Raw genomic sequence first — 12,440 nt, 5'->3', positions numbered from 1 at the left:
CCATCATGAAGATGTCACAGGATAGGTAACATTTCTTTCTGTTGTATATGGGGTAGCCATGAGTCAAAACTGACTTAAAAGCAACTAACAACAAGGAATGAAGAATCTTAAAATTAGCAAATCAATTCTGTTAACAATCACATAAAAAAAAAGAATGGAGCTCGGGTGGTGTAGTGGTTAAGAGAATAAAATAAGAATAAATTTAATAAAAGAAATGCAAGACTTGTACACAGAAAACTATAAATCATCTTCAAAAAAATTAAAATACCTAAATAAATGGAAAAGCATTCCATTTTCACAAATAAGAAGACTTAATATTGGTAAGATGTTAATACTCCCCAAATTGATCTACAGATTCAGTGCAATCCCTATCAAGTTCCCAGCTGGCTTATTTGCAAAAATTGAAAAGCTAATCCTAAAATTTATATAGAAGTTCAATAGACTTAGAATAGCCAGAATAATCTTGAAAAAGAACAAAGTTGGAGGACTCACACTTCCAATTTCAAAACTTATACTACAAAGCTGCAGTAATCAAGGCAGTGTGGCCAACATGGTGCCAAAGACAGAAGCACCACACCGTCCCTCCACAGCAAAGACCCAAAAAACTAAGTAAAACAGAGACAAGCATCATTCCTGGAACCCCAGGTGTGAAACAAAGACATAAAGAACTCAGCCGAACACCGAATGAAATAAGAAACTGACAGAGGACTGAGAGTGAGGAGAGATACTTGCTAATGTTCCTTTTTAGCTAATTAATGCAGCACGGATTCACCATCTTGGACTCCTGTTGGAGAATGGCTAATGTGTAGCAGGGGAAAGCAGCTCCACAGAGCTTCCAGCAGGAAACAGAGCACCCAGTAACCAGCCATACACAATTCCCACCCCCATTCTCTTACTGCTGCTCTACCACAGAGCTTCTGGGCTGGCTGAGGTGGGTTGGCCAGCTGGGAAGTGCAGCATCCGTGTAGCTTGGATTCGCCCCACCCATGTTGCAGATCAGCGGACAGTGCTTATAGGAAAGCAGCTTCACAAAGTTTCAGGCAGGAGACAGAGCACCTGATAAGGAGCAGTACACGCTTTTCCAACCGCCACTCTCCTTCCCCTCCCCATTCAGTCTCTTCTGCTTCCTGCCAGCCACAGTCTCTTAGCCAGGAGGCAACTGCTTGTGCCCTGGGCCACTTGGATTTGCCATTTGACAGTGGCCTCGTCCCTGAGCTGGTGCAGCTTCTTTCCATCTATTTTGGCTTTCTCCATGCCTCCCACCACCTCCTCCTCCTGTCTCTTGAACACCTGGCTCTTTGTACCGTCTTTGCTTCTTCTTGAAAGGCTGTGAAGCCCTGCTCGACTGGGGATCCACTCCCCCAGTCCAAGAAACAACACTGATGGTCCCTGGTTTATTTTATTTTATATTTTGCTTGTTTTGTCTTGCTTTCTTCTGTTTGGTTTGTTTGTTTTCTTTCTCTTTTCACAATTGGGAGCTCTTCTAGCCAGGCTGCACTGCATGGCCTAGGAGCCACTCACCCAATCTGTACAGCCATGGGGGCCAGACACCTAGGGTCATTTCTTTCCTTTTTTTCTTTTTCCTTTCTATCTTTCATCATTTCTCTGTTCTGGTACGTATATACTTACCTTCTTTTCCAGTTTCCTGAATACCTTGCTCTGTGTGACATCTATACCCCCTTTAGCCAGGCTATACTGCACAACCTGAGAGACTTCCCCAGTCTTCACAGCAGCACTGGTGGGAACCCTCGGGCTTTTCTTTTCAACTTTTTTTTTCTTTCCCAAATTTTCATCTTTTTTTTTTTTTTTTGCTTCTCTCCATTTCTTGGGATCTCATTTCTTGGCAAGATCTCTCTGCACTGTTTTTTTGGGGGGGAGGTATTTTTTTTCCTTTGTTTTTGGCTCCTGTTTCTCTCTTCCCTTTCCCATACCCATATTAGCTCCATGCATGACAATCTGCTCCCACTTTCCTCCCTACCTACACCATACTCTGAACATCAACCCCCCAAGCAGCACAGGCATGGCCTATCGGAACCTGCCCAGCACTGATTCCTGGTCTGCCCTGTTGGCCCTAGTACGTGCCACAAACAACCCATCCTAGCTCCTTCCCTTCAGCTGGACCTGCCCTGCTGCACCTTAACTGAGTGATAGGCCCCAACCATTGGAGAAGGAGGTGAAAATTATCACGACTACAGACAAGCAAACAATAAAGAACGCACAGCCTGCCTGCTCAGACATAACCAAATAAAACAAAAATCCAGGAAAAAACAAACAAATCTACAATCAAGAAATGAAGAAGATAACTACTGAATGTCCCGAAGACAACATACATTATCAAAACATATTAAAAAAAAAAAAAGCAGGAAAGGGTGGTTCCACTAGGCATCAAAAAGGAAACACCACATGACTTCCCAGTAGAAAAAAAGGCACTAGCACTGCCTGACAAGGAATTCAAATCTCTAATATTCAGAGCTATCCAAGAGATGAAGCAAAAAGCAGACAAAAATGAGGAAAAAGTAGAAAAATTTATGGAAAAGTCAGAAAAATTCATGGAAAATACAAACAAAAAAAAAATGGAAGAATTCAGGGAAATAATACAGGAAGAAAAGGCCAAAATAAATTCACAACTAGAAATGATACAAAAACAACAATTAAAATCCAAAAGATAAACCATGTTTCAAAAATGGACAGTGTCATAGAAGGACTAAGGAGCAGGTCTGAAACAATGGAAAACAAGATCAGTGAAATTGAAGACAAACACTTGGCTACAACACTGAGGAAAAATCAGAAAAAAAGAGTAAGGAAAAATGAGAAAACACTGAGAATTTTGTGCGATACAATCAAAAACAAAAATTTACTAGTGATCAGAGGTCCAGAACAGGGAGAGAAAAGGGAAAACACAGAGGGGATCATTGAAGAATTGCTGACAGGAAATTTCCCTAATATCATAAATGATGAAAGCTGACCATCCAGGAAGCTCAATGGACCCCATACAGGATAGAATTCAAAAGAAAAACGCCAAGGCATATCATAATCCCTCTTGCTAAAACCAAAACCAAAAACAAAAAATCCTGCGAGCAGCTCAAGAAAAACAAAAAGTCACATATGGAGGAGGAACAATAAGACTAAGCTCTGATTATTTGTCAGGAACAATGCAGGGAAGAAGACAATGGAATGATATATACAAAACCTTGAAAGAAAAACATTGCCAACCACAGAACTTTCATTCAGATATGATGGTGAAATTAGAACATTCCAGATAAACAGAAATTAAGGGAATATGTAAAAACCAAACCAAACCTACAAGAATTATTAAAGGGAGTCCTTCGGTCTTAGAACAAACATCAGACCACAGCCTGAATCCAGGATGCAAGATTGTACCAGCCAGATACCAATGTAGGAAATGAACTCTCAAGGACTATTCAAAACCAAAGACTTGCAACAAAGAGCCAGAGAGGTTAATCTGTAGATGACAACGTCAGAACAATAAAAGCGGGAATAAATGGCTTAGGTATAGGACTTTCTGGAGGAGAGGAAGGCAAGTTGACACCAAGTATAATAGATTGGTTCAAACCTAGGAAGATAAGAGTAAATTTCAAGGTAACCACAAAGAAAGTTAACAAACCTACTCATTGAAATAAAGAAGAAAAACATAAAGTCTTAAAAAAAAAACTTTAAAAACAAAAGAAATCCGCCAAAGAAAGGAACTCAGCACAAGAGAGTAAAAGGAACGAAGAAAATGTTAGCACCACAAAAAAAGCACTACAAATGACAGCAATAAACTCACACCTACCAATAATTACACTGACTGTAAATGCAATAAATGCACCCATAAAGAGAAACAGAGTGAAAAAATGGATTAAAAAAAAAAAACAGTATCCATCGATATGCTGTCGACAAGCAACACACCTTAGAAACAAAAGTGCAAGTTCATTAATAATCAAAAGATCGAAAAAAATATATATCAAGGAAATAACTAAGAAAAAAGGGCAGGAGTGGCAATACTAATCTCAGATAAAATAGACTGTAAAACAAAATCCACTATAAAGGTAATCAAAAAACTCCCAACAAAAAAAAAAGCCCTGGTTCGACGGCTTTACTGCAGAGTTCTACCACACATTCAGAGAAGAGCTAACACCACTACTACTAAAGGTATTTCAGAGCATAGAAAAGGATGGAATACTACCAAACTCATTCTATGACGCCACCATATCCCTGACTCCAAAACCAGGTAAAGACACCACAAGAAAAGAAAATTATAGACCTATATCCCTCATGAATGTAGATGTAAAAATCCTCAACAAAATTCTAGCCAATAGAATTCAACAACATATCAAAAAAATAATTCACCATGACCAAGTGGGATTCATACCAGGTATGCAGAGATGGTTCAACACTAGAAAAACAATTAATGTAATCCACCACATAGATAAAACAAAAGACAAGAATCACATGATTTTATCAATTGATGCAGAAAAGGCATCTGACAAAGTTCAACACTCATTCATGATAATAACTCCCAGCAAAATAGGAATAGAAGGAAAATTCCTCAACATAATAAAGGGTATTTATGCAAAGCCAACAGCCAACATCACCCTAAATGGAGAGAGCCTGAAAACATTCCCACTGAGACTGGGAACCAGACAAGGATGCTCTTTATCACTGCTCTTAATCAACATTGTGCTGGAAGTCCTAGACAGAGCAATTAGGCTAGATAAAGAAATAAAGCATCCAGATTGGAAGGAAGAAGTAAAAGTATGTCTGTTCGCGGATGACATGATCTTATACACAGAAAAACCTAAGGAATCGTCCAGAAAACTACTGAAACTAATAGAAGAGTTCAGCAGAATATCAAGATACAAGATAAACATACAAAAATCAGTTGGATTCCTCTACACCAACAAAAAGAACATTGAAGAGGAAATCACCAAATCAATGCCATTTACACTAGCCCCCAAGAAGATAAAATACTTAGGAATAAATTTTACCAGAGTTGCAAAAGACTTGTACAAAGAAAACTACAGTACGCTTCTGCAAGAAACCAAAAGAGACGTACCTAAGTAGAAGAACATACCTCGCTCGTGGATAGGAAGACTTAACATTATAAAAATGTCTATTCTACCAAAAGTGATCTATACATTTAATGCAATTCCGATCCAAATCCCAACGACATTCTTTAATGAGATAGAGAAACAAATCACCAACTTCATATGGAAGGGAATGAGTCCCCTGATAAATAAGGCATTACCGAAAAAGAAGAACAAAGTGGGAGGCCTTACTTTACCTGATTTTAGAACCTATTATACCGCCACAGTAGTCAAAATGGCCTGGTACTAGTACAACAACAGATACATGGACCAGTGGAACAGAATTGAGAATGCAGACATAAATCCATCCACATATGAGCAGTTGGTATTTGACAAAGGCCCCAAAACAGTTAAATGGGGAAAAGAAAATCTTTTTAACAAATGGTGCTGCCATAACTGGATACCCATCTGCAAAAAAATGAAACAAGACCCATACCTCACTCCATGCACAAAAATGAGCTCTAAATGGATCAAAGACCTAAATATAAAATCTAAAACAATAAAGATCATGGAAGAAAAAATATGGACAATGTTAGGAGCCCTAATACATGGCACAAAGAGTGTACACAACATTATTAAGAGTACAGAAGAAAAACTAGATAACTGGGAGCTCCTAAAAATCAGACACCTATGCTCATCCAAAACTTCACCAAAAGAGTAAAAAGACTACCTACAGACTGGGAAAAAGTTTTTAGTTATGACATTTCTGACCAGCACCTGATCTCTACAATCTACATGATACTGCAAAAACTCAACTGCAAAAAGACAAATAGCCCAATTAAAAAATGGGCAAAAGATATGAATAGACACTTCACTAAAGAAGACATTCAGGTAGCTAACAGATATATGAGGAAATATCCACGATCATTAGCCATTAGAGAAAGGGAGATCAAAACTACAATGAGATTTCATCTCACTCCAACAAGGCTGGCATTAATCCAATGTTGGAGAGGCGATGGAGAGATTGGAACATTTATACACTTCTGGTGGGAATGTAAAATGGTACAACCACTTTGGAAATTGATTTGGTGCTTCCGTAAAAAGCTGAAAATAGACTACCATACAATCCAGCAATCCCACTCCTTGGAATATATCCTAGAGAAATAAGAGCCTTTACATGAACAGATATATGCACACCCATGTTTACTGCAGCAATGTTTACGATAGCAAAAACGTGGAAGCAACCAAGGTGCCCATCAATGGATGAATGGATAAATAAATTATGGTATAGTCACACAATGGAATACTACCCATTGATAAAGAACAGTGAGGAATCTGTGAAACATTTCATAACATGGAGGAACCTGGAAGGCATTATGCTGAGTGAAATTAGTCAGTTGCAAAAGGACAAATATCGCATAAGACCACTATTATAAGAACTTGAGAAATAGTTTAAACTGAGAAGAAAACATTCTTTCATGGTTACGAGAGGGGGGAGGGTGGAGGGTGGGAGAGGAGTACTCACTAATTAGATAGTAGATAAGAACTACTTTAGGTGAAGGGAAAGACAGCACAAAATACAGGGGAGGTCAGCACAATTGGACTAAATCAAAAGCAAAGAAGTTTCCTGAATAAACTGAATGCTTCGAAGACCAGCGTAGCAGGGGCAGGGGTCTGGGGACCATGGTTTCAGGCGACATCTAAGTCAACTGGAATAATAAAATCTATTAAGAAAACATTCTGCATCCCACTTTGAAGAGTGGTGTCTAGGGTCTTAAACGCTAGCAAGCAGCCATCTAAGATGCATCAATTGGTCTCAACCCACCGGGGTCAAAGAAGAATGAAGAACACCAAAAACACAAGGCGATTACGAGCCCAAGAGACAGAAAGGGCCAAATGAACCAGAGACTACATCATCCTGAGATCAGAAGAACTAGATGGTGCCCAACTACAACCGATGACTGCCCTGACAGGGAACACAACAGAGAACCCCTGAGGAAGCAGAAGAGCAGTGGAATGCAGACCCCAAATTCTCATAAAAAGACCAGACTTAATGGTCTGACTGAGACTAGAAGGACCCCTGTGGTCATGGCCCGCAGACCTTCTGTTGGCTCAGGACAGGAACCATTCCCGAAGACAACTCTTCAGACATGGATTGGACTGAACAATGTGTTGGAGAGGGATGCTGATGAGGAGTGAGCTTCTTGAATCAGGTGGACACTTGAGACTATGTTGGCATCTCCTGCCTGGAGGGGAGATGAGAGGGTGGAGGGGGTTAGAAGCTGGTGAAATGGACATGAAAAGAGAGAGTGGAGGGAGAGAGCGGGCTGTCTTATTAGGGGGAGAGTAATTGGGAATGTGTAGCAAGGTGTATATGGGTTTTTGTGTGAGAGACTGACTTGATTTGTAAACTTTCACTTAAAGCACAATAAAAACTATAAATAAATAAACTTTTATGAATCTTTACAGTCAGTTTGTAATATAAGAATAAAACTAAAAAAACAAAATCTACTATAAAAGGCAAAGACGGGCACTATATGATGATTAAAGGGATGATCCAACATGAAGACTTAACCGTAATAAACATCTACACACTCAATGTCAAGGCTCCAAAATACATAAAACAAAACTCTAACAGCACTGAAAAGAGAAATTGAGAGTTCCACAATAATAGTAGGAGACTTCAAGACACCACTCTTGGTAAAGGACAGAACATCTAGAAAGAAACGCAACAAAGATACGGAAGAGCTAAAGAGCACAATCAGCCAGCTTGACCTCATAAGACACTCCACCCAACAGCTGCAAAGCACACGTTCTTTTCCAACACACATGGAATGTTCTCCAGAATAGACCACATCTTAGGCCACAGAGCAACCCTCCACAAAATCCAAAACATTGAGATAATACAAAGTATCTTCTCTGATCACATGCCATCAAAGTAGAAATTAACAACAGGAAGAGTAAGGAAAAAAAATCAAATAACATGGAAAATGATTAACACCCTGCTTAAAAGCCACTAGGTAATAGAAGAAATCAGATGGAATAAAAAAATCCCTAGAATCAAATGAGAATGAAAACACATCATACAAAAACCTCTGGGACACAGTAGAGACAGTCCTCAAAAGTCAATTTATAGCAATAGATGCATGCATCAAAAAAAGAAGGAATAGGAATAAAATCAAAACATTAGCTATACAACTTGAACAAATAGAAAAAGAACAGCAAAAGAAGCCCACAGCCACCAGAAGAAAGGAAATAATAAAGACCAGAGCAGAAATAAATGGAGACTAGAAAACAATAGAAAGAATCAACAAAACCAAAAGTTGGTTCTTTGAAAGGATCAACAAACTCAACAAATCACTGGCCAAATTGAAAAAAAAAAAAACAGGAGAGGAGGCAAATAACCCAAATATGAAATGAGTTGGGGAACATTACAATAGACACGACTGAAATAAAGATGATCATAACAGAGTATTATGAAAAACAACAAATCTGAAAACCTAGAGAAAATGGACAAATTTCTAGAAACAGACTACCTACCCAAACTAACAGAAAATGATGTTGAAAATCTAAACAGACCCATAACAAGAGAAGAGATTGAAAAGGGGAAAAAAAAAAAGCCCTGGCCCAAATGGCTTTACTGGAGGATTCTACCACACATGCAGAGAAAAGCTTACACCAGTATTACTTAAACTGTTTCAGAACATTGAAAAGAAAGCAATACTTCTGATTTCATTCTATGGAGCCAGCATAACCATGATATCAAAATCAGCAAAGACACCACAAGAAAAGAAAAACTACAGACCAATAGCTGTCATGAATATAGATGCAAAAATTCTCAACAAAATTCTAGCCAATAGAATTCAGCAGTATATAAAAAAAAAAATACAGCACAAACAAATAGGATTCATACCCGGTATGCAAGGACGGTTCAACATTAGATCAATCATTGTAATATGCCACATAAATAAAAAGAAAGCAAAGGATCGTATGATCATCTCAATCAATGCAGAAAAAGCTTTGACACACTCCGACATTCCTGAAAAAAACTCTAAATAAAATAGGTATAGAAGGAAAATTTCTCAACATAATAAAGGGCATATATGCAAAACCAATGGTCAACATCATTCTTAATGGAGAGAGGATGAAAACGTTCCCCTTGAGAACAGGAACAAGACAAGGATGACCTTTATCACCACTCTTATTTAAAATTGTGTTGGAAGTCCTAGCTAGAGCAATAAGGCAAGAAACAGAAATAAAAGGCATCCAAATTGGCAAAGAAGAAGATAAACTCTCCCTATCTGCAGATGATATGATACTATACACAGAAAACCCAAAAGACTCTACGATAAAACTGCTGGAACTAATAGAAAGATTCAGCAGAATTGCAGGATACAAGATAAACACAAAAAATCTATTGTATTCCTATACATCAATAAAGAAAGTGATGAAAAGGAAATCACAAAAACAATACCATTTATAATAGCCCCTAAAAAAATAAAATACTTGGGAATAAATCAAACCAGGATGTAAAAGACCTATGCAAACTACAAAACGCTACTGCAAGGAACCAAAAGAGACCTACATAAATGGAAAAACATACTATGCTCATGGATAAGTAGACTCAACGTTGTGAAAATGACAATTCTACCCAAAGTGATTTGCAAATGCAATGCAATCCTGATCCAAATACCAACAACATTCCTTAAAAAGATGGAAAAACTTATCATTAACTTTGTATGGAAAGGAAAGAAGCCCCTGAAAAGTAATGCACTACTGAAGAAGAAGAACAAAGTAGGAGGACTCTCACTACCTGACCTCAGAAACTACTATACACCTACAGTAGTCAAAACAGCCCGGTGCTGTACAACAACATATACACTGACAAATGGACAGAATTGAGAATCCAGATGTAAATCCATCTACCTATGGTCACCTGATCTTCAACAAGGGCCCAAAGTCAATCAAATGGGGAAAAGACAGTCTTTTTAACAAATGGTGCTGGCAAAACTGGATGTCCATCTGCAAAAAAAAAAAAAATGAAACAGGACCCATACCTCACACCATATACAAAAACTAACTCAAAATGGATCAAAGATCTAAGTATAAAGCCCAAAACCATGAAGTTCATAGAAGAAAAAATAGGGTCAATGCTAGAGGCCCTAATACACGGCATTAATGGGATACAAACCACAACTAACAAGACACAAGCTCCGGAGGATAAGCTGGATAACTGGAATCTTCTGAAAATTAAACACTTATGCTCATCAAAAGACTTCACCAAAAGATTAAAAAGAGAACCTAGAGACCGGGAAAAAAAATTTTGGCTATTACAAATCAGACAAAGGTCTAATCTCTAAAATCTACAAGGAAATCCAACACCTCTACAACAAAAAGACAAATAACCCAATTAAACAAGGTCAAAGGAAATGAACAGACACTTCACCAAAGAAGACATTCAAGTGGCCAGCAGACACATACGGGAATGCTCAGGATCTCTAGCCATTAGAAAAACGCAAATCAAAACCATAGTGAGATACCATTTCACTGTGGCATTACTGGCACGAATCAATAATTGCGGGGAGATCAGAACTCTTATGCACTGCTGCTGGGAATGCAAAATGATTTTTGGAAAAAGATATGGCACTTCCTTAGACAGCTAGAAATAGGAACACCATATGATCCAGCAATCCTACTCCTAGGAATATGTCCTAGAGAAATAAGAGTCATCACACAAATAGACATATGCACACCCATGTTCATTGCAGCATTGTTCACAATAGTAAAAAGATGGAAACAACTGAGATGCCCATCAACAGATGAGTTAGTAAACTGTCATACATATACACAATGGAGTATTATACAACGATAAGCAACAAAGATGAATCTGTGAAGCATCTCATAGCATGAATGAATGTGGAGGACATTATGCTGAGTGAAAAAAGTCAGTTACAAAAGGAGAAATATTGTATGCAACCACTACTGTAAATACTCATGAAATGGTTTACAAAAAGAAACAATCTTTGATGGCTACGAGGGAGGTGAAGGGTGGGGATGGAAAAACATTTAAAAGACAATAGATAAGTGGAAACTTAGGCGAAGGCTAAGACAGTACGCAATACAGAGGAAGCCACCACAACCTGTACAAGGCAAGGTCATGGTAGCTCCATAAAAAAAAAAGACACATCCAAACTCGCTTTGGGACCAAATTGCTGGGCTGAGAGCTATGGGGACCATGATCTCGGGAAATGTGTAGCTCAATTTGCATAGCATATTTTATAAAGAATATGTTCTACATTCTACTTTGGTGAGTAGCATCTGGGGTATTAAAAGCCTGTGAGCAGCCATCTAGGATATTCCAGTGGTCTCACCCCTTTGGGAGCAAGGAAGAAAGAAGAAAACTAAAGATACAAGGGAAAGATTAGTCCAAAGGACTAAGGGACCACATCTACCACGGCCTCCACCAGACTGAGTCCGGAACAATGAGATGATACCCAGCTGCCACCACTGACTGCCCTGACAGGGATCACAATAGAGGGTCCCAGGCAGAGCTGGAGAAAAATGTATAAAAAAAATCTAACTGAAAAAGACAGACCAGACTTGCTGGCCTGACGGAGACTGGAGAAACCCTGAGAGTATGGCCCCCAGACACACTTTCAGCTCAGTAATGAGGTCACTCCTGAAGTTCACCCTTCAACCAAAGATTTGACAGCCCTGTGGAACAAACAAGATGAAAGGGGCACAGCAGCCCTGGGGCAGGACAATGGTTTATTAATTTTGGTGATTTTTCCAAAAACAGCTTTTGGACATGTTAATTCTTTCAATTGTTTTTCTGTTTTCCATTTCATTTGGTTCTGCTCTAATTTTTATATTTGTTTTCTTCTGGTGCCCGAGGGCTTGTTTTGTTGCCCTCTTTCTATTTGTTCAAGCTGTAGGGATAATTCTTTGATTTTGGCCCTTTCTTCTTTTTGGATGTGTGCATTTGTTGATATAAACTGACTTCTGAGCACTGTTTTCACTGTGTCCCAAAGGTTCTGATAGGAAGTATTTTCATTCTCATTGGATTCTATGAATTTCTTTATTCTATCCTTAATATCTTCTGTAATCCAGTCTTTTTTGAGCAGGGTATTATTCAGTTTCCGAGTGTTTGATTTCTTTTTCCTGCTTTTTCTATTATTGATTTCTACTTTTATGGCCTTATGGTCAGAGAAGATGCTTTGTAATATTTCAATGTTTTGGATTCTGCTGAGGGTTCCTTTATGACCTAATATGTGGTCTATTCTAGAGAATGTTCCATGTGCACTAGAAAAGAAAGCATACTTGGCTGCTGTTGGGTGGAGTGTTCTGTGTAAGTCTATGAGGTCAAGTTCGTTGACTCTAGCAATTAGATCTTCTGTGTCTCTATTGAGCTTC

Source organism: Loxodonta africana, chromosome 1 (genome assembly GCF_030014295.1).
Source record: "Loxodonta africana isolate mLoxAfr1 chromosome 1, mLoxAfr1.hap2, whole genome shotgun sequence".
NCBI classification, from domain to species: Eukaryota; Metazoa; Chordata; class Mammalia; order Proboscidea; family Elephantidae; genus Loxodonta; species Loxodonta africana.
This window is presented reverse-complemented; position numbering follows the sequence as displayed.